The following is a 25,745-nucleotide window of genomic DNA, read 5'->3' on the forward strand; positions in this document are numbered from 1 at the left end:
TAGTCACATCAAATCCTAGGTTCGGCAATAGGATCAGAGGAAAGAGACAGAGAGCTAAGCAAACAGATCAAGCTACAAAGCTACAACTGACACAGACTACTAGAAGCTAGCCAGCTAAATGCCTAGCAAATGGTCAAGGATGGGAGACACCTGGAGGAAACATCCACATACTAAACCAGATAGGACAGCAGCGTTATCAATCAAAATGCTGACAGCCCGGCACACTCCAGATTCCATAGGGCGGCTGAGCTGTCACTCGCAGCGTCCTTAGACCACAATCAGTTATGAAACCGTGACACTGACGACTTCGATGGGACAGGCCAACCATCTAATGTGTATGTGCGGGATCTTCCTGACTCTTCCCCGGCAGATTATGTTGGTGGAAAGAAGGATCAGGCATTCGAAATTTCAACCCGCAAATCTTTTGTTTTCAGGGTAAATAAGCTGCTGTCCGAGGTGTTTGACAATGATTTTCTTCACTCCGACATGAACGCCCGGCCAACAGCTCTCTCATGTGCATGGCCGGTTTTAATTTAAAAACCTCTTCTGTCTTAAGGTCCATTTAGAGTTGAAAACTGGAAGGACAAAAAGTGCAATAGGGTCTTATTCGGGTAACAAAAGTGAGAAAAATGTGGGAAATCGTGCTCACCTGGTCGGGTTGTCTGCTCACAACCACTAAAAGGCTTAGACTGCTGCAGACCCACGGTAATGGAAACGTAATGAACTGGAATCAAGTGGGTTAAACCTGCTCAGCCATAGGAAAGATAATGAGGAGACAGGAATCCAAGATTGCGGTTTATTGGTCAACACGATTCGAAGCGTTTCAAACTTCTTCATCAGGACAAACCAAGCTGTGGTCTGTCCTAATGAAGAAGTTTGAAGCTTCGAAACGTGTTGACCAATAAACTGCAATCTTGGATTCCTGTCTCCTCATTATCTTTCCTATGGCTGAGCAGGTTTAACCCACTTGATTCCAGTTCCTTATTGTCCTGTGTAAATGGACCTTAGTCGGGGGACAGGCATTAAAAAGAAAGAAAAAAAAACACGAACTCCCGATCATAGAACAATGATTGGTACTCAACATGCTGTCGATCAATCGATGATTGAGCAAAACAATTGGATCGTTTATGTCGGCACACAAATGATAATTGTCGGCAGCACATCGTCCCATGTAAACAGGAAGTGCTGCCGACAATATGATCTGACCCAGTTTGTGTAGGACTGTGAGCGCGCTGTTAAATGATCGATTTGTATATAGTTGATCTTTGCTTGTTTATCAGCCAAAATCAGCCCATGTAAATAGGCCTTTAGAGAACTTTTTTGAGCGGATCCGCCACAAGAAAAAGCCACAAAAAAGGTCTTCCTATTTATTTCAAATGTTAATAATCTTTACTGTTCATATAATGAGTATTTTTTGAACATTTTTTTCCCACTTCAGGTCTTGAAAAATGTTTGCTGTTAAAAAAAAAAAAAAAAGAAAAAGTACATGTCAATTCTTTGAAGTGGATCCCGAGGAAATCCATTCCAAACTGGGCAGTGTCAAATCAAAAATCATTTCAGGGAAAAAGAAAAAAAAAGAAAAAATATTCCAAAGCTCTTCAAAATGGTTTCAAGAAACACTTTAGGAAAATAAAAAAATGCTCTAAACCCCCCCCCCCTTCCCTAAATTAGGAGCATTCCTAAAAAATTCAGTCTGTAGATAGCAGAGGTTTTACCATTTCAAAAACACAATGGGGTCCCCACCATTAGACTAGTTTCACAAGAGTAATTTTTGTACCCTTATAATGGGGTGGGATTACTCAAATGGGGCATCCTGTGCCTCTCACTTCTGTATTGGCACCGCTTACTTCTGGTGCGGACAGTGCCGGATAACCCGATAATTTACCCATACAATAGGTGTATTCTCTATCAAATCTCGTCCCTCTGGAATTCCTCCTGAAAATAGACGAATACATTGACAAGGTGTTAACATTCCAATTCCATAGGTAGTGTGTGCCCTTACAAAGTCTGACATTAGCTGTATGGACAGTGTCAGAGGAACATGACCCACTAACAAGGAGAACAGTAAAATCCAGTAGTCAATTTAAATATGAATTTCCAGGAGGAATAAGGCTATGTTCACACATCATTAGGTTTTCAGCGTTTATTTTCTGCAGCAAAACTTGATCTCTTGCCAGGAAGTTGTTCAGGATTTTTGTTACTGTTTTCTTGCTTTTTTGTGCCTTTTTGATGCGTTTTTTTCACTGTCCTTTTGTCTCTGTTTATGCATGTACATAAAGTTCAGTGAAAAAAAATAAATCTCATTCCGGTTTGGGCACAAAATACACTGAAAAAACACTGAAAACTTGACACCTGCGTTTTTTTCACCACCCATTACTTCCAATGGGTGAAAAAAAAACGCTGAAAGAAATGTCATGCTCCATTCTGCAAAAAAAAAACATGCAAAGCACAAAATCCTGAACAAAAAAAACCCCATGATGTGTGTGCATGAGATTTCTGGAATCTCATAGACTTTGCTGGTGCTGCAAAACGCAGCTGAAAATTTGCATTAAAAAATGCTGAAGAAAACATTAGGCTATGTTCACACGTTGCTTTTTTGCTGCATTTTTTTTCCGTAACAAAAACCTGCTCTCTTGGCAGCACAAAAAGCTGCTTACAAAAAGCAGTTTTTGCTGCATATTCTGTCTGTCATTTGTCTACAGAACATGTTTAGTAAAGTTAGTTTCAATCACCAAAAAAAAAAAAAAAAAGTCTCAAAACCCCAAGGTTCCATTTTTGCTGTCTCTCATTGATTAAAAAAACGCAGCAAAAATGCTGACAGAAGTGACATTTTTTTAAAGCGCTTTTTTTTTTTTAAAAAAAAGAACAGTAGTTTTCCAATTCAGTCAGGAAAAAATAAAAGCAATCATGTGCATGAGATTTCCAAAATCTCATAGCTTTTACTGGTACCGCAAAAAGCGCCTTTTAAATTTGCATTAAAAAAAAGCTGCAAAAACGTAACGTGTGAACATAGCCTAACAGAGGAACGGCACAATACAGAGTTCTACGAAAATATGCTCCAGAATTGTTATTTTTATTAGGTATTTAAAGAGGTATTCCCATCTCCAAGATCCTATCCCAATATGTAGTAGGTATAATAATATTATTATTAATAATATCAAATATCACCAATTAGAACTATAGTATAGTTCTTCTGATTAGCCATGTCACTTACCCCATGTGCAGGGCATTGCAGTAGCTTAGGTATCCATGGTTATGACCACTAGAAACTACCTGTCATTATATGAGTGGTTATAACCATGGATATCTAAGCTACTGCAATGCCCTGCACATGGGGTAAGTGACATTGCTTATCAGAAGAACTATACTACATTTCTAATTGGAGGTATTTGCTAATATTATTACACCTACTACATATTTGGATACGATCTTGGAGATGGGAATACCCCTTTAAGAAGTTACAAAAACAGACACGTCAGATGAGATGACAAGTTTACATGAAGATTTTTTGGCACTTTTCTGGCTTGGTTTTACTTGAAGTAACTCTGTTTCTCTGATGTATTCTTGAAATCGTAAATACGCCAGTATCGGTGTATATAAATAAGGGGAAGAGCTTTTAACAAATGTCTTGAAAAATCGAGGATCCCATATATCAGCATACTGGATATATACCGTATTCAGGTTTCCCAGCACTGAAATAAATCCGCACAATTTTAGTCTCTGCAAATCAAGAGGAAAAACCTTCATTTTGAAGTGCCGGGTGAAGAATTGATTTGTTGCTGTCACGACTGTGCTGACAAGGACACTGGCGCATTTCTGGGGAAACTGCATAAGAATTTGCTAAAAGTCATTATAACTCTCAAAGAGCCGTAAGATTTATAGCTCTATGTAAAGCTTTACAACCATCTCATCCATAATTATGTATAATTGCAGGAGAGGAGGGGGGATGGGCACTAGTATAACTCGCCACTGAGGCCTGCAAGGAGATTCAACACGTGCGGTGCAGGTTTATATTTAAAGGGAATGTTTAATTTAAAAAAAAAATTACCTATTGTTGAAACCAGGTTTTTGTTATTTTTTTAAAAAAAATTTTAATATTATCATTATAAAAAAACAACTTTGCAATTTGCACACTGGCCACTAGACCTAATTTTAGACCCCTAGTTTTAGACTACTCCGACCGTATCGTTTGTATTACAGCCTTCTGAGATTCTAATCTGATCATGCTTTAATCTGAGCAAGATTAATTGTGAGAATTGTGATGAAAGGGGAGGAGGTGAGCTGTGATATCACCTATTGTGAATGGTGGATCCTGTGTTATCTACTGTATATAGAGGTGTTATCAGTCATTATACAGAAGGAGGTGAGCTGTGATATCACCTATTGTGAATGGTGGATCCTGTGTTATCTACTGTATATAGAGGTGATATCAGCCATTGTACAGGAGGAGGAGGTGAGCTGTGACATCACCTATTGTGAATGGTGGATCCTGTGTTATCTACTGTATATAGAGGTGATATCAGCCATTGTACAGGAGGAGGAGGTGAGCTGTGACATCACCTATTGTGAATGGTGGATCCTGTGTTATCTACTATATATAGAGGTGATATCAGCCATTGTACAGGAGGAGGAGGTGAGCTGTGACATCACCTATTGTGAATGGTGGATCCTGTGTTATCTACTGTATATAGAGGTGATATCAGCCATTGTACAGGAGGAGGAGGTGAGCTGTGACATCACCTATTGTGAATGGTGGATCCTGTGTTATCTACTGTATATAGAGGTGATATCAGCCATTGTACAGGAGGAGGAGGTGAGCTGTGACATCACCTATTGTGAATGGTGGATCCTAATAGGGAGTCTCCTTTTGCTATTGATTTGGCTACTAAATATGTGCATGTCAACGGCTTTCCCTCCTCAAAAGGAGACACAGTGGGACAATCCCTTTAAAACAATTTCCTTCAATCTTCTAAACAACTACATGAAAATGAAGATTTGTATACATTATGATAAAATCGGCTATGTTGCCCATAGCAACCAATCACACCGCAGCTTTCATTTCATATTGTGAAATGAAAGCTGCGCTGTGATTGGTTGCTATGGGTAACACAAACAGATTTGGTTTCACTTTGTATAAATCTGCACCGGTGTAGATCACAATAGTGAATACATGTCGCTGTGAAATTTGTGTAATAGGATTGACTGAGCAGCGGATTAAAGCACAATATTAGGAACGTAAAGCCGTCCACAAGACACAATAAAAAAATCTTCTTTAAGACATGGCTGTCAAACAAAGCATAAAGAACTCCGCAAAAGAAATGTCAGAATGTGATCCGATCAGTTGACTAAAATATGTCTTACCATAATTTAATGAGAATGTCTGAGCAGAGAGGAGCGCTCTGGGGTAGGGCCCCTCGTGAGCTCAGCGTGCCCTGAAATGCCGTTTTCCTGCTCATTAGTCCTTGCTCCGTGTAACTTCTCATATTAGTCTTGGACGGTTACATGCCATACGTCTCACACACTAAATACGTCCTTCGATGTCCCAGAAATGTAATTCCTCACGCCTGAGAAACACTTATATACACACAGAGTTCACTTTCCAATAACCCAGAATATCTCCCACGTAATCTGCTACTTGTCAGGTCCAATTGATGCCGGAGTACAGGAATTTTTCTAATCCCATAAACTTTCTATCCACTTATAAAATTCAAAAAATAAATAGAAATTATTAGGTTTGGTTCAGACGAGCAGATGTAATATCGCCCATTTTCCATCCAGAAAAAAAAAAAGAAAAGAAAAGGTGTTTAGTATGTCCTCGGTATCTTTTTTTTTTTTTTACATCCCTAAGTCATCGGTTTCATCATATCAACATATCAAGCCGTGACAATCGGGTCGTGTATTGCAGTCCGTGCTTGGACCGATTTGCACGGACGATGGTGCAACTTTCTGCACTTTTTAGCTAAATTAGGTTGCTTGTGTTTTTTCATTGCTTTTTTTAATGTATTTTTTTTTTTTTTTTTTTTACACCCGTTTTTATTGTGTTTTTTTTGTCTTTTGTTAGGTGTGTCATGCTTTAAAGCACCACTCCAGAGGTTTTTTTTTTTTTTAATTTTACCGTTGGCCTGGTGCTTCTAATCTAAAGGTCCCTGACCCTATTCTTCTACTCACCCACCGACATCTTCACCTTTTAATTGATGCTGATCACGTCGATCTCCGGCAGTTTACGATCTGCCGGATGGCTCCAGTGTTTCCTGGAGCGAGCCGGAGGTCACAACTCAATACAAGTCTATGAGAACCTCCCTCTAGGTCATTTGTGACGCAAGTTCCGGCCAGTTACAAGTTGTGGTCACAACTTGCACTGTGGGATCGGAGCGGCGCAGAAAAAAGGTGAAGACGCCGAAGGCTGAGTATAAGACTGGGGGGCAGGGACCTTACATTAGAAGCACCACTCCAGCTCTGAAAAAAAACGCTGGAGTGGTGCTTTAAAAAAATGCTGTTTTTTTTTTTTTAAAAAAACTTTCTGGTATTTAGCTTTGATAAAATTTTATTGATACAGTCATGTGCAGATTAAATGCGGTTTTAGTGTGGAAAATACTGAGGTATGAATGTGAACTTAATCTATAAGTTTTTTCCAGATTTGAAGAGCTGGGTGAAACCCAGTATGGTTGCCCAAGAGTATAATAATAATACTAATAATAATAATTTTATCATAATAACTTGATAAAATGGGAATAACTCGTTATCTGTGGATGGGGGAGAACTTGCTAATTGATGAGGTTCCGACCTGTAGGACCCGCACAATCCTGATAAAGGGGCTCTGAAATGTCCTGTTAGCATATGCGTGCCATCCGCTCAATCAATTGTCCACAGAACTGCCAGATCACAGAGCCTGTACTCCGCTATCTCCAACATTCCTATAGACAATGAATGGAGCGGAAGAGCTTTTCGGACCCCTGTTCTTGGGATCGATAAGAATTTACCGCTTCTTAGAATTGAAACAGCCCATACATCAAGTTTTCACTTAAAAGCTTGGACTACAAGGTGAATTTGGTTGCTTGACATTAAGATTGTAATCTGTATTATTAATCATAATCAATTTGGTTACATTGTGACACATGATGTAATGCAACCACAAAGCAACACTCCCAAAACATCCAAACCTGCTGCATTTTTTATCACATTTTGGGCTGTGCTCACATACAGTTATATGAAAAAGTTTGGGCACCCCTATTAATCTTAAGCTTAATGTTTTATAAAAATTGGTGTTTTTGCAACAGCTATTTCAGTTTGATATATGTAATAACTGTTGGACACAGTAATGTTTCTGCCTTGAAATGAGGTTTATTGTACTAACAGAAAATGTGCAATCTGCATTCAAACAAAATTTGACAGGTGCATAAGTATGGGCACCTCACCAGAAAAGTGACATTAATATTTAGTAGATCCTCCTTTTGCAAAAATAACAGCCTCTAGTCACTTCCTGTAGCTTTTAATGAGTTCCTGGATCCTGGATGAAGGTATTTTTGACCATTCCTCTTTACAAAACAATTCCAGTTCAGTTAAGTTTGATGGTCGCCGAGCATGGACAGCCCTCTTCAAATGATCCCACAGATTTTCAATGATATTCAGGTCTGGGGACTGGGATGGCCATTCCAGAACATTGTAATTGTTCCTCTGCATGAATGCCTGAGTAGATTTGGAGCGGTGTTTTGGATCATTGTCTTGCTGAAAGATCCATCCCCTGCGTAACTTCAACTTTGTCACTGATTCTTGAACATTATTGTCAAGAATCTGCTGATACTGAGTGGAATCCATGCATCCCTCAACTTTAACAAGATTCCCGGTGTCGGCATTGGCCACACAGCCCCAAAGCATGATGGAACCTCCACCAAATTTTACTGTGGGTAGCAAGTGTTTTTCTTGGAATGCTGTGTTTTTTTGCCGCCATGCATAACGCCTTTTTGCATGACCAAACAACTCAATCTTGGTTTCATCAGTCCACAGGACCTTCTTCCAAAAAGAAATTGGCTTCTCCAAATGTGCTTTTGCATACCTCAGCCGACTCTGTTTGTGGCGTGCTTGCAGAAACGGCTTCTTTCGCATCACTCTCCCATACAGCTTCTCCTTGTGCAAAGTGCGTTGTATAGTTGACCGATGCACAGTGACACCATCTGCAGCAAGTTGATGTTGCAGCTCTCTGGAGGTGGTCTGAGGATTGTCCTTGACTGATCTCACCATTCTTCTTCTCTGCCTTTCTGATGTTTTTCTTGGCCTGCCACTTCTGGCCTTAACAAGAACTGTCCCTGTGTTCTTCCATTTCCTTACTATGTTCCTCACAGTCGAAACTGACAGGTTAAATCACTGAGACAGCTTTGTGTATCCTTCCCCTGAACAACTATGTTGAATAATCTTTGTTTTCGGATCATTTGACAGTTGTTTTGAGGAGCCCATGATGCCACTCTTCAGAGGAGATTCAAACAGGAGAACAACTTGCAAGTGGCCACTTTAAGTAGCTTTTCTCACGATTACATACACCTGACTATGAAGTTCAAAGCTCAATGAGGTTACAAAACCAAAAAAAGTGCTTTAGTAAGTCAGTAAAAAGTAGGTAGGAGTATTTAAAACAAGAAAATGATAAGGGTGCCCATACTTATACACCTGTTAAATTTTGTTTGAATGCAGATTGCACATTTTCTGTTAGTACAATAAACCTCATTTCAAGGCAGAAACATTACTGTGTCCAACAGTTATTACATATATCAAACTGAAATAGCTGTTGCAAAAACACCAATTTTTATAAAACATTAAGCTTAAGATTAATAGGGGTGCCCAAACTTTTTCATATAACTGTATCCCTTTATCTTTACATTTTTTTACCCGTTGGTTGGAGAGCATAAAAAACTGAAATAAAACAGAACCTATTCCCCTCAATGGGTTTCTTATGGTTCCTACAAAGGCATCCATTCCAGACGTCATTGGTTTTTAACAGCCCAAAATAAGAAAAATAAAAAACACTTTTTTTGTTCATCCTACAACCAAAAAAAAGGATAGCAGTCAAATTATTATAGGAAACAGATCATAACGGATAGTCATCCATTATGTCACCCGCTTAACAGATCCATTGTCTAGCACTGCAAACAAAGATTAATGTCAAAGATTAGTGCAAAATTAAATAAAAATAGTTACGTACACATAAAAAAATGAAAACCTAAAATTTCCGTTTTTAGAAACTTTTATCAGACGTATCCGTTGAAAACTGACAATTTGCATTTCATTTGGTTACAGTTTTTTCCCCTCTTTGATCCTTTACAAACTATTCCCAAATGGACATGTGACTATCGCCTTATAAGAGACTTTTCCAGTTTTTAAACTGTCTGCGATTCCGCACCTCTAAAATGCTCTTACAAAATCTTATGGTTGCGAGATCTTAATGTTGCATGACCAAAGACTCTGTGTAGCCCTAGCCTAAATCTCTTGACTTTTTTTTGCAGAAACGTAGCATTACACAGTGGATCCCCATGACATCCATTTGCACTAATAGCGCACATCAGTAGGGACTGTCTTCATGAGATGACCCTTTTAACAAAAAAAAGGGGCAAATCTATAAAAAAAATATATATACAACCTACAGCTCCAAGCAGCGCAGACAATGTAGAGTTCAGCATCCCCACATTACTTTATCATGTCATTAATCAGACTTGGCATGTGAGGAGGATAAAAGGATTGTACAATGTATAGAGCTCAGACACGGCCATAAATAAGCTAGTATGTTGTATTGAGTGGAGATGGAGCAGATCTCACTGGGTGGGCATTATGTTACAACACAGCTGGGAAATGGCTGATAGCAATGCACCCAAACAAAGGGACTGGCAATATTTTGCTAATTACTTCAATTTTCTCTCGCCCCCCTTTTTCCCCATAATTACATGCCTATACTCCCTAGTTACTGTAGATCGAGGAGATGAATAGCACACGTGCATTTTAGCATTCTGCACCGTTAGGTCATGAACAAGACTGACAAAAAGTAAAGATCTGATCACAGTAGAGAATTTTGGAAGGCATCGCTGCATGTGTGCACCCAGTTTGGCAGCATACGTGGTCCCTATGGATCCATATTGCATATGGTGCCACCATGACAGTTCTGTTCTCTGTGTGCCCTTATGAGCCAAAAGGTCTTTGCTGGACCAGACCTATTCTTCCATACACAGATAGGTATTGATATGAAAGCACGCCATAATAAATCGAGAGTTGTATAGCTATGAAAATTATTTCTTAAGGACGCTTGGAAGAGCCACGGTCAGTCCGTGCACTGTGGTCCATGCTTGGGCCGATTTTTTGGGTTGACTGCATGAGACCTTTGTCTGAAGTCACTCCAGCAGAGGAGAGGAGATTGGTGGCCTGACGGACCGGCAGGCGAGAATACACTTTTTAATATTTTTAAACCACACAAAAAAAATTATCGACAAACCTCTCTAACTGGTATATTTTGATAGTTTGGGTGACTACGTCCACTTGAGTGCCAGCTTTCTTCCACTTGGAAAAAGGTATGTTAACAAGCTCTTTGTCAGCTTGGTGGTCTCCAGTACCTGATATGGCTGTTAATAGCTCGTCAATGGGCTACTGTCATTATTAAAAGGACTTGTCATGGTGAGAAGAACTTTTTAGATGTTCACGTTCACATGTTGCTTTCAAAGACAGAACATACAATGTTGATAGTCTATGGGACTGTTCACATGTCCATAGATTTTTTTGCAGACCAATTGTGTGTAAAAATAAAAAAAGACATATCCATTTTTGATCGGTTTTGCCGAAACAATCAAAACGTAACCATTCAAGTAAATGGGTTCATGAAATAAAATAAAAAAAATAATAATAATACTCAGATATATTTTGTGTGTCATCCGAGTGCAGTCTCTTTTTTTACTGTTTTATAGGTAGAAAGCCTACCTTTTTTTTTTATGGACACGAGAAAGATGGATCCCACAAAAACGGAAACAGATGAAAAATTAATGAAAGTCAGATCCAGCACGGATGAAAAATGGTTTGCTTTTTCATGTATGCATAAAAAAAACATGGTGTCGGAATAATCTGAATGAGGCTTAACAAAGATGCAAAGCAAATCTTGTTTTGTCTTGAAGTCGTACAAAGTAATAAAGAGCAACAAGTATTACAAAACAGAGAATAAAGAGTAAAATTGATATTTCACATAAAATTTCAACAAAGTAAATTAAGAAAATAAACTTTTTGAAATTTATAGAACTTTGTAATAAAAAAATGACTGTTTCAAAGAAGCCCTCCTCCTCCTCCCATCAAAGTTTTTATCCTCTTAATATATTGCGATCATCATATTATACAGCATTGTGTACTTACAATTGCTCATTTTGCCTTTCTACCCAGTTAATTCTTCTCTTTTCCATTAGGTCTATGACATCTGTGATTAAAAACTGACTAGCTGAATATTTCTAAGCTCTATGTAGAATCAGGAGGTCAATTTTCCCTGTATGAGTCATGAGTCACTGCAATAGTCCCTGGCAGAGGGGATGAGGGAGCAGATGGGTCAGGAGATGAAGAGGGGAATGATAAATGCAGGGAAAAGAGACTTCCTGTTTCTACATAGAGCAGAGAAAAGAGAAGAATTAACTGGGTAGAAAGGCAAAATGAGCAATTGTAAGTACACAATGTTATATAATATGATGACAGCAATATATTAAGAGGATAAAAAAGTAGATGGGAGGGCTTTTTTAACAAGGGATAAGCATTGGCCTCAGACATTGGGGACTTCTACTGAGAGGGTATTTGAAAACAAGCATGACCATTATGCTAACCGGCCTGGAAGAGCAATGATAACTCCAGTACTGGCATCATATTATTATAGTGACTCCTAATATGACTCCTTAATGCAATCTTGAATCTCTACTCCCCCTCTGTAAATTGACATGGGGGGGAGGGGAGGGACGACTTGCTAAGAAACCTTATCCTTGTCTGCTTATCTCCATTGACCGCCCAAAGTGGATAACGTTGGGGGAAGTCAATGCATCAGCCATGGAAGATCTATCAGAAACATTACAGAATTGAACATGGGTGATTGGCTTCGATTACTGCCAATCACCTATGCCTGGGAGGAAGATTCTGGTGTCGTAGAGAGAAGCAGGAGACTCAACAAAAAAAGAAGGAACATAAAACAAGTCACCTGGAAAAAGACAATTAAAACTACTAATACATCAAGTCTTTAGGGTATGTTCACACAGGGTTTTTTTTACGTGAATTATGAAGCAGATTTGCTTGAAAAGCCATGTAAAAAAATTCAATGTGAACATACAATTACTTTTGTACTATGCTGATGACATTATCCCAGTTATGGAGGCCAAATGCATTTTTTTAAACCTTGTATTGGTAGAGGAACCACCCCTGCAAAAACTGTACTGTGTGAACACAAGGCATACACAGGCCGGCCATATATATTAAGAAACGGTCAACTAAGTTGTCGTTCAGCCGATCGCTATATATCCTGACCGCACATACCCATGCATGCTCAGTACGGTCAGGCATGCATATATTTTCTATAGGAACAGGGCAGTAAGGTGCTGCTACACAACTTAGGGGGGCGGTCTACCTCCTCGCCAACAGAAGGATCGGCAGATACTCGTAAATGGAGTCTGTCAGCACAAAATGACTGTTCAAACCAAGCATGGGCGCTTGGTGCACCCTCGGTGTGGCCAAATAGTTCAGTCCACCTTCCCATCTATCTTCGACCACATCTGGTTCCCGTAAAGCCAGAACTGTCAATCAAAGAACAGGATGGTGGACATAGAAGGAAAACAAGTAGATGGGAAGGTACACGGAGATGTTTGGTAACACCAAAAGTGCACCGAGCTCCTCTACTTGGTTTCAACGATCATTTTGTGGATCAGAAAACAGGCATATCCACCAATCAGCACAAGGTGCGTGCAGCCGGCACAGCGCCTTACACTGCGTAGTGGCCGTTCAAGGGTACTGCAGCTCCCATTGAAGTGACTACACGACTGGGTTGATTTGCACAAAAACTGGAGCCGGATCTATGTAGCGATGGTGCAATGGTTACATTGTTTCATACGATCAAACAATAACATTCACAAAGTTCCTGCAAATGAAATTCCTCAGTCCTATAAGCGAAACCTAACCCTTTCTTCCTTCTCAAGTGCACTTAATGATTGTCAAAAAAATATTTCTTTTTAACCCTTTACAGTACTAATCCGCAGTTCCTTGCACTAGTATTTGATTTTACTTCTTTGTAAACCTCCAACACAATGTAAAAGGGGGAAATATCGCCCCAGGGCTTAAACCACATTTCGGATTGTTGACATCAGCCAGACATTATTGGAAATGGCTTATTATATTAGACACGAGGGGTATATGTGGGCACTGGCGGACACAAACAGAAAAGGGTTCCTGTGCAAGAACAGTATATGGGCCTTTACTGTCCAATAGCTCCTCATAATGCACAATTCCACCTGATTTGGAGATGGAAATGGACCCCCTTTACCTCTTGGGACCCTGTGCAGCCGCACAGGTTGCACCATTCATATGTCCACCCCATATGTGGGCCTCCCAAGTCTCCCCGACAAATGATGACTGGGCAAAGAAGGAGTTAAAGGGACTCTGTCAACACAGAATGACTGGTAAAACCAAGTACCGCCGCTTGGTGCTTCATGGCATGGCCAATAATTTAACCACCTTCCCAGGTTCTTGGTGATCCCTTTGCGTGGCTTAACAGTTCGGTGCACTTTCCCGCCTACTTGTTTACCATTTATCTCCACCCTTTCTTCTTTGATTGACAGCTCTGGCTTCATAGAGCCACAGAAGGGCGGCGATAGCTGGAAACCATGCAGGTGGAAAGGTGTATTTAAATGATTGACCCCGCCATGATGTACCGAGCGCCTGTGCTTGGGTTGAACAGTCATTCTGTGCTGACAAGACTCCCTTTAAGCTGATGCTATACCCCTCTTCCCGTAGAAACCCATGATTGCTCCATCAAGCTGAGCATGCATGTGTATTGGCAGTGATCAGGAGAAATATCAATCAGTCAAATAAGTATTTGGCTAACAGTTAGCTAAGGTGCATAGTCCCCTTAAAGGGGTATGCCTAGCTCATACATTATGATATTAGATGCAATTTGGTTTGGTTTCCTGTTAGCTGATGTCCCCAGAGTTGAGCAAAAAAAAATTGGAGGACCCTGGTCTTGCAATCATATTACATGCGGCATTCCCGACGCCTCTTTTGATTAGTAGCCCCAATGAAGTCTTGCTTGCTGCGAGGCATGAGATGTGGAGTCAGTGTCCATTTTGGTGGAGTCAGAATAAAATGGACCGACTCCTAAAATATATAAAAAATTGAATTCAGGATGTTCTGTAAATGTTTTCATAAGAATTTGGGAAAGTTATGAAATGTCCTATAAATGTCTGTTTTGTTCCTGACCTAAAGATCTTGGCTTTTAGTGGAGATGAATCTGTGCTGCACTTTATGTAGTGAGGCATGGTTGTGGAGTCCGAATCAGGGAAATTGAGATGGAGGTTTGGCTTACCAACTTCACAGCCCTGAGGTCTTGGGTACCAGGAATGGCACAGGTAATACGAGGTTGGAGTGTTCTATCAAGATGGCAGCTGGACCAAGATCCTGTAAATCTTTTTTGCTCAGCTCTAGTGGTTACTTGTCTCTCTTCTTTTGTACGGGAGTTCTAAAAATTAGAAAATATGCACCTTTGACAATTTTTGGAAATTAAAGGGAACCTGTCACTAGATTTGACCGATATGCGATACGGCCACCACCTTTCAGCCCTCATATACAGCATTTTATAATGTTGTATATCTGCCCCCAACCTGACCTGCAAGACAAGAAAGAGAGTTATTATACTCACTTGGAGGGCGGTCCAGTCCAAGGGCTGTCGCTGGTCCTGGTCCGGGGCCTCCCTTCCTTCGATGCCGCCCTACGTCATCCACGCAGTCTCCCCGGCACCAAGCTCCTGCGCACAAGTACTTCTCTACTCTGACTAGGGCAGAGTAAAGTACTGCAGTGCGCATGCCCCGGGGCTCTTTGACCTTTCCCGGCGTCTACGCACTGCAGTACTTTGCTCTGCCCTCGTCAGGGCAGAGAAGTGCGCCTGCGCAGGACCGCGATGCCAAGGAGACTGTATGGATGACGTAGGACACATTCACATGAACCAAGAAGGAGGACGGCATCGAAAGAAGAAGTGAGGCACTGGACTCAGACCAGACCGCCCCCCAGGTGAGTATAATAAAAGCTCTTTCTCTTGAATTGCAAGTCGGATCAGGGGCTTATATAAAGCATTATAGAATGCTGTATATGAGGGCTAAAAGGTGGTGGCCGTATCTCATATCGGTCAAACCTGGTGATAGTATTAAAGCGAACCTAACGAACAAAGAAAGCCAACTGTCCACCGACCGCGACCTCTATCTGTAATCAATTTACGGCATAACCCGTGGGTATGCCATGACAGTACACAATTGGAAAACCCAATTTAAGCTAGTCAGTACAAGGTGACCCTGTGGGGGTGCCAATCAGATCCTCGGCCCAACCTATGTAGTCATCATGGCAAGATCTATGCTTAGCAACAAAAGGTTCCAACCCTGCCTCACCATTATTTTTTTTGTCTAGGGGCCTCTACTATCTCCGATCCAGCCCTGGCCTGACAATTTTGTATATTTCCTGTCCTCGGCTTACAGTTTCACACTAGATTTCTGTGTTCCTGTACAAAGTCTAGTCTGTGAATACTGATACGGAGTGCCCTTTTCACCTGCCGAGGGGTGTGCTTTATCCACTATCACATTCCAGCTGTAGAAATCCTTCTCATTTTCTGTTCACACGGAAAAATCCAGTAGGACGTACAAAGAAGAGCCAAATCTACACTAATTACCCCGAAGTTCCCGTAGAAGAATGTTACAATAAAGATATATCGCTGAAAAGGACAGTTAACCAAAGAGACACCGAGAAAATAATGATATCTAATTATGGTGCCAAGGACACAATTATTCTTCAGACTCACTGGGGACTCTTGTTTCCTTCTCCGTCAGTAACATCAATATTTTTTCTTTTTTTCATAAAATAGTATCACAAAGTGATGGAGACCAGCACAGAGCAGCCATTGTTAGCCCTATAGTCCCAGGAGAGGGGTGCAAGATGAGGAGACGTGAATTTGTTTTGAACTCCGACGATTGCAAATAGTGACCACATCAAAAGAAATCGACTACAGGCCGGGACTGTTAAACCGCAAGAGCGGCTTCCAAAAACATAACCGAGTATCTGCATAGAGTTATCGTGAAACTTCCTACAATATCACAGCTGCTAGAAATCTTATAGTCTAGGATCGGGTTTCTAGTTTTTTTACATGACTTTCCCTTGCCCCTACCAACAAAAGCTGTACAGATCTATTTAAAAAGAGCAGATTTCCAAACCGTAGGCTTGTACAAAGTGGGTCCTCCACCAGACATTTAACTTAGTTGTCTACTTAAAAATATACCTTATTCTTTTAAAGGGGATATCTCATTTATTCCATAAAATGTCAGAAAGAATCGAGGCTCACCTATCCCCCTATCCTGGGTTATAGCCGGTGAGCGAGAGAGCTAGCGGTGTGTGTGCTGTTCTCTCTAACTCATTGCTATGGGTGTTGCAAATACAGAAAAGAGTATTTAAGTACAGGTGCATCTCACTAAATTAGAATATCATCAAAAAGTTCATTTATTTCAGTTCTTCAATACAAAAAGTGAAACTCCTATATTATATAGAATCATTACAAACAGAGTGATCTATTTCAAGTGTTTATTTCTGTTAATGTTGATGATTATGGCTTACAGCCAATGAACACACAAAAGTCATTATCTCAGTAAATTAGAATACTTTATAACAACAGCTTGAAAAAGGTTTTTAAAATGCCCTCAATACTTGGTCGGGGCTCCTTTTGCATCAATTACTGCATCAATGCGGCAATGTGGCATGGAGGTGATCAGCCTGCCGCACTGCTGAGGTGTTATGGAAGCCCAGGTTGCTTTGATAGCAGCCTTCAGCTCGTCTGCATTGTTGGGTCTGGTGTCTCTCACCTTCCTCTTGACAATACTCCATAGATTCTCTATAATAGATTCTCTATGGGGTTAAGGTCAGGTGAGTTTGCTGCCAATCAAGCACAGTGATACTGTTGTTTTTACACCAGGTATTGGTACTTTTGGCAGTGTGGACAGGGGCCAAGTCCTGCTGGAGAATGACATTTCCATCTCCAAAAAGCTTGTCGGCAGAGGGAAGCATGAAGTGCTCTAAAATTTCCTGGTAGACGGCTGCGCTGACTTTGGTCTTGATTAAACACAGTGGACCTACACCAGCAGATGACATGGCTCCCCAAACCATCACTGATTGTGGAAACTTCACAGTAGACCTCAAGCAGCTTGGATTGTGGCCTCTCCACTCTTCCTCCAGACTCTGGGACCTTGTGGAGTGTGTCAATGACTGCCTTCTGGACATCTGTCAAGTCAGCAGCCTTCCCCCATGATTGTGGAGCCTACTGAAACAGACTAAGGGACCTTTTTAAAAGCCTTTGCAGGTGTCTTTTGTTAATTATTTTAATTTACTGAGATAATGACTTCTGTGTTTTCAATGGCTGTAAGCCATAATCATCAACATTAACAGAAATAACCACTTGAAATAGATCAGTCTGTTTGTAATGACTCTATATAATATATGAGCTTCACTTTTTGTATTTAAGAACTGAAATAAATTAAATGTTTGATGATATTCTAATTTAGTGAGATGCACCTGTATATAAAAGACACATGCACCTTTTCATCTCCACTCAATGTCAGTCAGTCACCAGCTGGGAAGAAGGGATCAGGGAGAGCGCCGGCTGGGAAGAAGGGATCAGGGAGAGCGCCGGCTGCGACGAGGGGATCAGGGAGAGCGCCGGCTGCGACGAGCGGGATCAGGGAGAGCGCCGGGGGGATCAGGGAGACCACCGTTCTGTAGATATATAGTTGAGATCTGAACCTATCAGACATTGATGGCTAATCCTTTCCATTGATCAATTGTAATCACTGGGAAAAGCAGGTAGAAAGTGTTTAGTTTCCCTGCATTGTCTCTACAGGAAAAAAAATAGGAATTACACAGTTCTCATCAGATATTTAGCCTAAAGGACATCCATCAGCAGAGAGTTCTTGCACCTTGTATATAAAGAGTTTGGTACTGGATGACTGGAGAGGACCCTGGTTTAGCTAAACATCAAGTCAAAGTTCATTAAATGGTTGGACATTGACTTAGAAGGTGGCTACACTAGAGAGACAGTTTTCTTGTTCTTGAAGGAGAGCTAGATTGCATACCTTTTTCCCAGGGAATATAGCCTGGCTCCTAAATTTCCTTATGTCAACTTGGCGGTCTCCTCAAATTAAAACTTTACCACCTAGGCAGTTCTCATTGCTGACCATGGCCAGCAATGTACAGACCTTTGGGGTCCTCAAGAGCAAGAGACACACCATGTAGCATTGTAGCCACCCTGGCTAATAGATGAGGGCATGAACTCAGAATACTCCGTATATTGTGCGATTCTGTTATGACAGATGGACACCAAAAACTGAAACCAGAAATACAAGTTAAACCAATATAACATGGTATGTGAATACCCTGACGTATATATATAACTATGTGCTAAAGTTCACCCAGAACGGCAGAAACATCAAAGTCGACAATGTGATAACTTTTTGTAAAAGAAAGATGCAATAAATACTTATTCATTATACAATATTAACCTTTATTTAAAGGGGTTGTCCAACTTCCCAGTTTGCAACCCCCTAAAACCGATCCCAAGTGTGAACCATTTTGCAGCTTTCATCTTTGCACTAGGGTAGGTGCACACGACCGTTTTCTCTCCATCCGAGAAAAACGGTTCTATTATTGTGATCAAACTTTGATAAAAGCGGCATCAGTTTTTCTTGGAGATGGGGAAAAATTTTTTTTTCCACCTTCTCCATTCTGTCAGCGTGTGAAAATCAGACCCCACTCAGATGTCATCCAAGTGGGGACCGATGTTTTCCCAAGGACCTATAGACTTTCATTGCTGATTTTGATCCGTCACTTGGATCAAAATCGGGCATGTCACCGAGTGGTCCGAGGAAAAAGAATCGGACATGGGCACAGCCACACAGAATAACATGGGTACGAGTGATATCCGTGAAAACCACAGATAGCAGTGTCCGAGAAAATTGGTCATGTGTAGGAATGAGCGCACCCGTGGAAGTTTAGGTTAATCGGGTTCGACCAAACTTTAGTCTAAAGTTCCGTTCGGGTTCCCCAACTTTATCAGAACCCGAACCCTATAGGAATCAATGGGGACCCGAACTTTGGAGCTGGAAAATCTCTCTCTCCTCCCGAACTGCAAAAAGTGCTTCCAGGAGAAGTCTGTGTTCGGAGTTCAGGACACTAGTTGTCCGGTATGAACGCCGAACTTTACAGTTCAGGTTTGCTCATCTCTAGTCGTGTGAACCATCCCTATCCCTTGAAGTTGAGCAAAAAGCTTAACAGTGCTGTGGTCCAGTGGCCACACTGACAGTCCATGGCCGCCGGACCAGAGCCTTGTGAGCCTCCTCCCCAATGCCTCTTCTGATTAGTAGGCTCAGCGTGGCGTAATTTCTGTGACGTGACACACGCATGACGTTGCGCCAAGCCTACTAATCAGAAGAGGCTCCAGCGATGGCGGCAAGCAGAAGGTTCACAGGGCTCCGTTCCGGTGGCCACGGGCTACCAACGTGGTCTGTTGTATGTGTGACACCCCAGGGGTCTGGTTGCCACAGTGATAGAGATATTACGTCTGAGAGCAGGTGGGAGGTCTCTTGGTCAGGGATCCTGTGCATGCCACGCCTCCTGCCCAGTCCTGGGAGGGGAAGAACTTCCCCTATATAAACCTAGGGCTGAGGCAGGGTTAGTGAGTAGAGAAGAAGTAGAGACAGAGAAAAGAAGCAAATATAGGAACAGAACATCAGGAGCTCTGTGGGAGCAGTGTTACAAGGAGTCAGGGGCTGGCAGCTGCAGAGCTCGCCCTGACTGAGAAGATTTCTTACCGGACCCGGAGTCCGAGGCTGTGGGGACTAACTCCTACCCAGCAGCAGAATCCATCAGGCAGGGGATTCCAGGTCCTCTGGCCAAGAAACCCGAAGGCCCCGAGTCACCGGCCATACGGGTGAGCACCACACGGTACACTGAGGGACGTGGGCTACTTATACCCGCCTCTAGCAAGGTAGCCAGAAGAGTACAGTTAGTTTGGGAGGCCTACAACTCCGCCTGGCCAGGGGAGATCCCATCTGCTCAAGGACTGACCAGGCCCCAATCGCTAGCCAGTACTCCGGGAGGGTCTATCTTTGTCACCAGTAAAGACCCTGAACTACACCGTACCGTCTCCGAGTGGTTCTTGCTACCCCCATCATCCACGTCGGCTGCTCTGAGGCCATACCCCTCCCGTTGGGGGTTATACTATCACGCTGCACAATCCTACCACCGGCCTCAGCGGTCTGCCCTGCAGCAGCAGCTCCTTAGCTGTACTCAACGGGTGGCGTAGTCGTCCAACATCTACCGCTGATACATCGCCGCTCAGTTAGACTCCCTGGGCACGGACCGGGTCACCGCCACGAGACTACAACCCTCAACAGATCCGGCTCCGGGTAAGCTCCCGCGTGCGCAACGTAGCGCGACACAGGCCCAGGGGCGCGTCATATGGCTGCAGAAAATATAGTGGAGTAAGAAATTAATCCATTTATCACACTTGATACTAGCGAGTCTTCTGTATTGCTCACAGCACATTTACACATGTAAGGTATAGATATTACGTAGAGGACAAGACCTGGGTTAAATGATGAGTAGCTATTACAAGAAGTACAATGATGACATATTGGCAAAAGGCAACCGACTGAAAACCTCTGTAGATCAACCATATCCATGACGAAAATAATACTAGTAAGATGGGGGATGGGAGGGTAGGTGTACAATAGGACAGTATCGCTCATCTAGAGAGGATGAAATATTAGCTTTGGGAAGACCTTCTGCTGGACAGTATCATGAATATGCACCAGGACCCGATTCAAAGCAATGAAGACAAGTAATTGGGATTACATTCATCTATAGCTACAATTAGGGCTTATTTGGGGACTTCTGGAATTCACACCAGGAGCGGACACAGACGAAAGAGGCCCCTGTGCATGAACAGTATATGGGCCCTTTGCAGTCCAATAGCTCCTCATAATGCACAATTCCACCTGCTTTGGAGATGTAAGTGGCCCCTTTACCTCCTGGGTCCCTGTTGGCCGCACAAGTTGCACCAATGGTATGTCTGCCACTAATTCAGACGTTCCCCCAACAGAGCAAAGGAGCCAAAACCCTGAAACTTTAGACTTCTTTCCTGCAGCGTCCGCCTTTTTAATAGCAGTCGACTACGCCGTTGCGTCTGTGATGTGAACCCGACCTTAGTAAACAGTAAAGATGCATATCTATAGAAAGTAATTCATTTTTATCCCTATTTTTTATGCCATATGGACCAAAACCATACAAACATCATATTGAAGATTCAACACAGGGCATTTATTTTTTGGGAGAAAACAGGACATTGCAGATGCACTATACCCAGTCTTGCTGTGCCCACGGGGACTCATATAGGCTATGTGCCCACGTTGCATAAATGAAGCAGAAAATTTCTGCTTCATTTCTGCAAGTCCTCTCCCGGAAAAACGCATGCGGAATTCCGCACGCGTTTATCGCGCATTTTTCGCGCGTTTATCACGCGTTTTCCACATGCGGAATTGCCTTGCGTTTTTTATGCATTGGACAAAGGCAATTCTGCTTGCGGAAACGCAAAATTAATTGACATGCTGCGGATTTTTGAACGCAGCATAAACGCTGCGGAAAAATCCGCAGCATGTGCATAGAACTTGCGGAATCCCATTGGGGACCATGGGGTGCGGGTTACCAAGCGTTTTACAAGCGTTTCCGCTGCGGAAATTCCGCATCAAAAACGCTTGAAAAACGCTACGTGGGCACACAGCCTAACTCCCAAGACTTTTCTCAGGTGGAGTTCTAGTCCTCTTCCTCTCTGAAGAGACAATTTCCATATTTAATTTCCCAGAGAAGCATTGCATGGCCTATAAGTCTCCTCACTCTGACATGCCAGGCTTGGCTTATCGCTCTCCACAAGGAGAAACCTTATCCTTTAGACCTCAATGCCCAGATAAACCCTTTGAAATGATGGTCTCCTGCAGATTACTTGGTGACTGCTTTGCTTGTATACCACTGGCTTGCTGTGTTTTCTTAAGCATAATGAATGAGGTAGGAGAGCAGACCTTGAGGTGTTAATTAGGAATGAGATAATGAGATTGACACTTTGGGAGTGGAAGGTGCTTATCTGATCTGGAGTAGTCACATCACAAATACCCTGATTTATAGCTGTCTGTAGCCAGAAGGCCAGCAGATTCACACAGTGCAGTCCTGGTGTAGAGGAGCAGATGTATAGGCAAGAGGGGCATAACACAAGAAGGCAACCTTGGTTCCCTTGACTCAAAAATTTTATTCCATGGAATGAGGGACTGGATTACAGAATCGTAAGTAGAGATGAGCGAACCTGGACTTAAAAGTTTGGGGTTCGTGCGGACTTCTTCCGGGACAGATAAAGAATTTGTCAGCTGAAAAGTTTGGGTCCTCATTGTTTTCAATGGGGTTCGGATTCTGTTTAAAGTTCGTCCAAAGTTCTGGATCCCCGAACTGAACTTTGGAAAAAAGTTTCGGCAGGGTACCAGAACCCAAACTTGAATGGGTTCGCTCATCCCTAGTTGTAAGGGCTCATTCAAATGTCCAATTTTTTTATTTATTTTTTTTTTATTTTTTTTTATGCATGAGAAGTCTCATCAGAGCTTTATCATTTTTTCTCGGATGAGTAACCAACAAAAAACGTTTTTCTAGCTTTTCCTATCTAGCAGTTCATGAAAAATGGCATCCGAGTGCTGTTCGATTTTATCATGGATCCATATACCTGCATTGCCGATTATGATCGAATCAATATCGGACTTTTCTCGGTGAAAAATCATGGACATCTGAACCACCCCATTTCCTTTTATCCATGAATGAAAAACACAAATAGCACCGGTATGAAAAAAAACAGACATCTGGAGGAGTCCTAGGAGCTCATTGATCAGCTCTTGATAAATTAGTAAGGGGTCCACATACTTTTCTTGCACAGGGGCCAACACAAGTCTATGGGAAAGTTGTCAGCCGTCGAGCATACGTCTGACAGACAGACATCGCTCCTGGCTCCCCCATACACATGTACATGTGCTTGACCAAGCATGAATGTGTTTTCCCTCAAGAGAAAGCCACTGCCAGACTCCTATGGCAGCGGCTTATTTCTCATGAAAACAAACGGATCGGCCGTTGAAATTCCAACAGTCTGATCCTTCTCTCCCGACATATAGTATCGGGGAGAGTCGGGAGGCCCCCATACTTATAAGATGATCAACTGATCCCATCGAAATCAACAAGATCACACTCAAATTGGGCTGTATGTGACAGGGGCAGATAACTAGGGAAGTACAGAGATCAGCAACACAGAGTATTTCAGGAGTGTATGTATAATAAGAGGAGAACGTTGGCAAGTAAAATGGACAGTGCAATCAAAAACCACAGTAATGATATCAGGATGATGGCAAGCTCTTGGAACCAGTTTTTTGAAATTTTCATTTTGCAAACCAGGAGGCCACTATTGCGACTGCATAAAGTGGTGGAGGTAATTTATGGATGTCCCCAAGGCTGACAAAATCCTCAGTGTGACTCATGAGCACTGGGTGGAGGTTGCAGGTGAGCTCCATCTGTGCCATGGAGGGAACAAATATTGACACAGAAAACCTTAAGGCCGCGTCAGGGTAGGAGATCACGTGCTGCAGCGTTACAGGCCTACAGCTGGCTGCAGCCCATCGACCTTAATCACACTTTTGGAATAGTTTAGTGCATGTAAAACATGTAGAACCAGGACAGTAAGTGAAACAAAAACATGGCAAAAAAATTCCCAACTATTAGTTGTTGTGGCTGATAATGATCACATTTCTCCAAACATAAAGGGATTTTCCAACTCATAAAAACTATTAAAGGGTATTCCCATCATAGATATTTATGGCATAATCGAAGACTGGAACATGGCATAATGTGTATATATAAAAAAATGGGGTTTTGTCTTGCTAAATCTTAAAAGAAGAGGCAGCTGTGCATGAGCAGCAGTCTCGATTTAGCTATTTTCAGAAGTCCTATAGAAGTGAATAGAAACGCTGTGTGGTCACCTCTCCGTTCACAGGGGCACAAAACAGTGCCCAAATTTCGATATAGATGTATTATAGGGACCTGCATCTAGCTCGAAAATGAGGCACTGTCTTGTGCCGTTGTCAATGCACAGGTGGCTGCGCATGTGCAGCTCTCTACATTCACTTCTATAGGATTTTAAACATTTTGCTCACGCGCAGCTGCCTATTTATTAATGACAGTGCAAGATGGGGGCCCTATTCTTGAGATAGAAGAGTTCTTGGCACCTGCATAAGCCATGAATTTCTAAGATTGGCTTAAGTTTGCCTTTGTGATTTGCCTTGAATGAATGGCGCAATTGTGTAAGGTTTGGCCAGAATGAAAGCACCCAACTTTCCAACTGAGAAAAGGTAACGTCAAGCTCCTTCAACTGGTGTTTTTTCCATTCAAAAGGAAATTTTTCTTTAATATAATATCCGTGCCACATCATTTATAAATCAACCTTGACCACTGGCCAACATTATAAACCATAACAATAACACAGTAGAAAATATCAATTATTCCATGCGAGGATCATTCATCCGGCTGATGCCACCACTTGCTCAGATCCTTGTCACATCTCACCCAACATGTGCATATCTCACCTGAGAGTGTTATCTGTTTAGCAATGTGGGGAATGTGCGGCAGCGGTGGTGGGAAAGATATTTTTATCGCTGCACAGTGCCGAGTACACTACTATAATCCACATGCAGAAAAAATAAAACCAATGACTATTGATGGATTTACACCAACATCAAGAACCCAAAACATTCCAATAAAAAGGTATCATCGGAGCAGAACACAATGGTAGAATGGGCTGTTAATCATCTGGGTGTACAATGGACATATGACTACACTGTATAAGACTATGCAGCAGAGCCAGATTTGTTATTTAAAGGGGAAGTCCTCTCCAGCCCCAGCTCCCTTTACAGCGGAGTCAAAGTAGATCCTTTAGTGCTCCAAACAGACCAACAGTTTCAATAGATATCGTGTAATATACAAAGTGACTGTTTGTGACATGAAAGCTGATTGAGGGGGGTTTCAAAAGGGAACACAACCAGATACAAGCACTTAAAAGGGGTTGTCCGGTGAAAACAAGTTATCCCCTATCCACATGATAGGTGAGAACTTATTGATCGGTCGGAGTCTGAAAGAGAGGACCAGCACCGATTGACCAAATGAGACAGCAGCTCCATATATTCCCCGTGGGGCTTCCAAATGATGCGCTCGGTTTTTCCGGCAGACCCATAGAGAATGAATAGGTGGTTGGACATCCAACCTGCCTCTCCATTCTAAAAGTTCCCAGTTTGGGGTTTAAAAGAAAAAAAAATGTCCTGTTTTGGGATCAATCCCCCATGATAATTTGTTTTCACAGGACAGCCCTTTCAGGCTAAGGTTATAGTGGCGCAACG

General features: G+C 42.0%; 1 protein-coding gene across 13 annotated transcripts in view; it reads right to left on the reverse strand.

Annotated features, from left to right (window-relative positions):
* The window catches only part of MAGI1 (membrane associated guanylate kinase, WW and PDZ domain containing 1), a 504,160-nt gene that overhangs the window by 476,419 nt on the left and 1,996 nt on the right, over window positions 1–25,745 (reverse strand). The window lies entirely within an intron of this gene.

Source organism: Phyllobates terribilis, unplaced genomic scaffold (assembly GCF_046119375.1).
Source record: "Phyllobates terribilis strain yellow unplaced genomic scaffold, ASM4611937v1 Scaffold_8__6_contigs__length_399053987, whole genome shotgun sequence".
In the NCBI taxonomy this organism is placed as follows: domain Eukaryota; kingdom Metazoa; phylum Chordata; class Amphibia; order Anura; family Dendrobatidae; genus Phyllobates; species Phyllobates terribilis.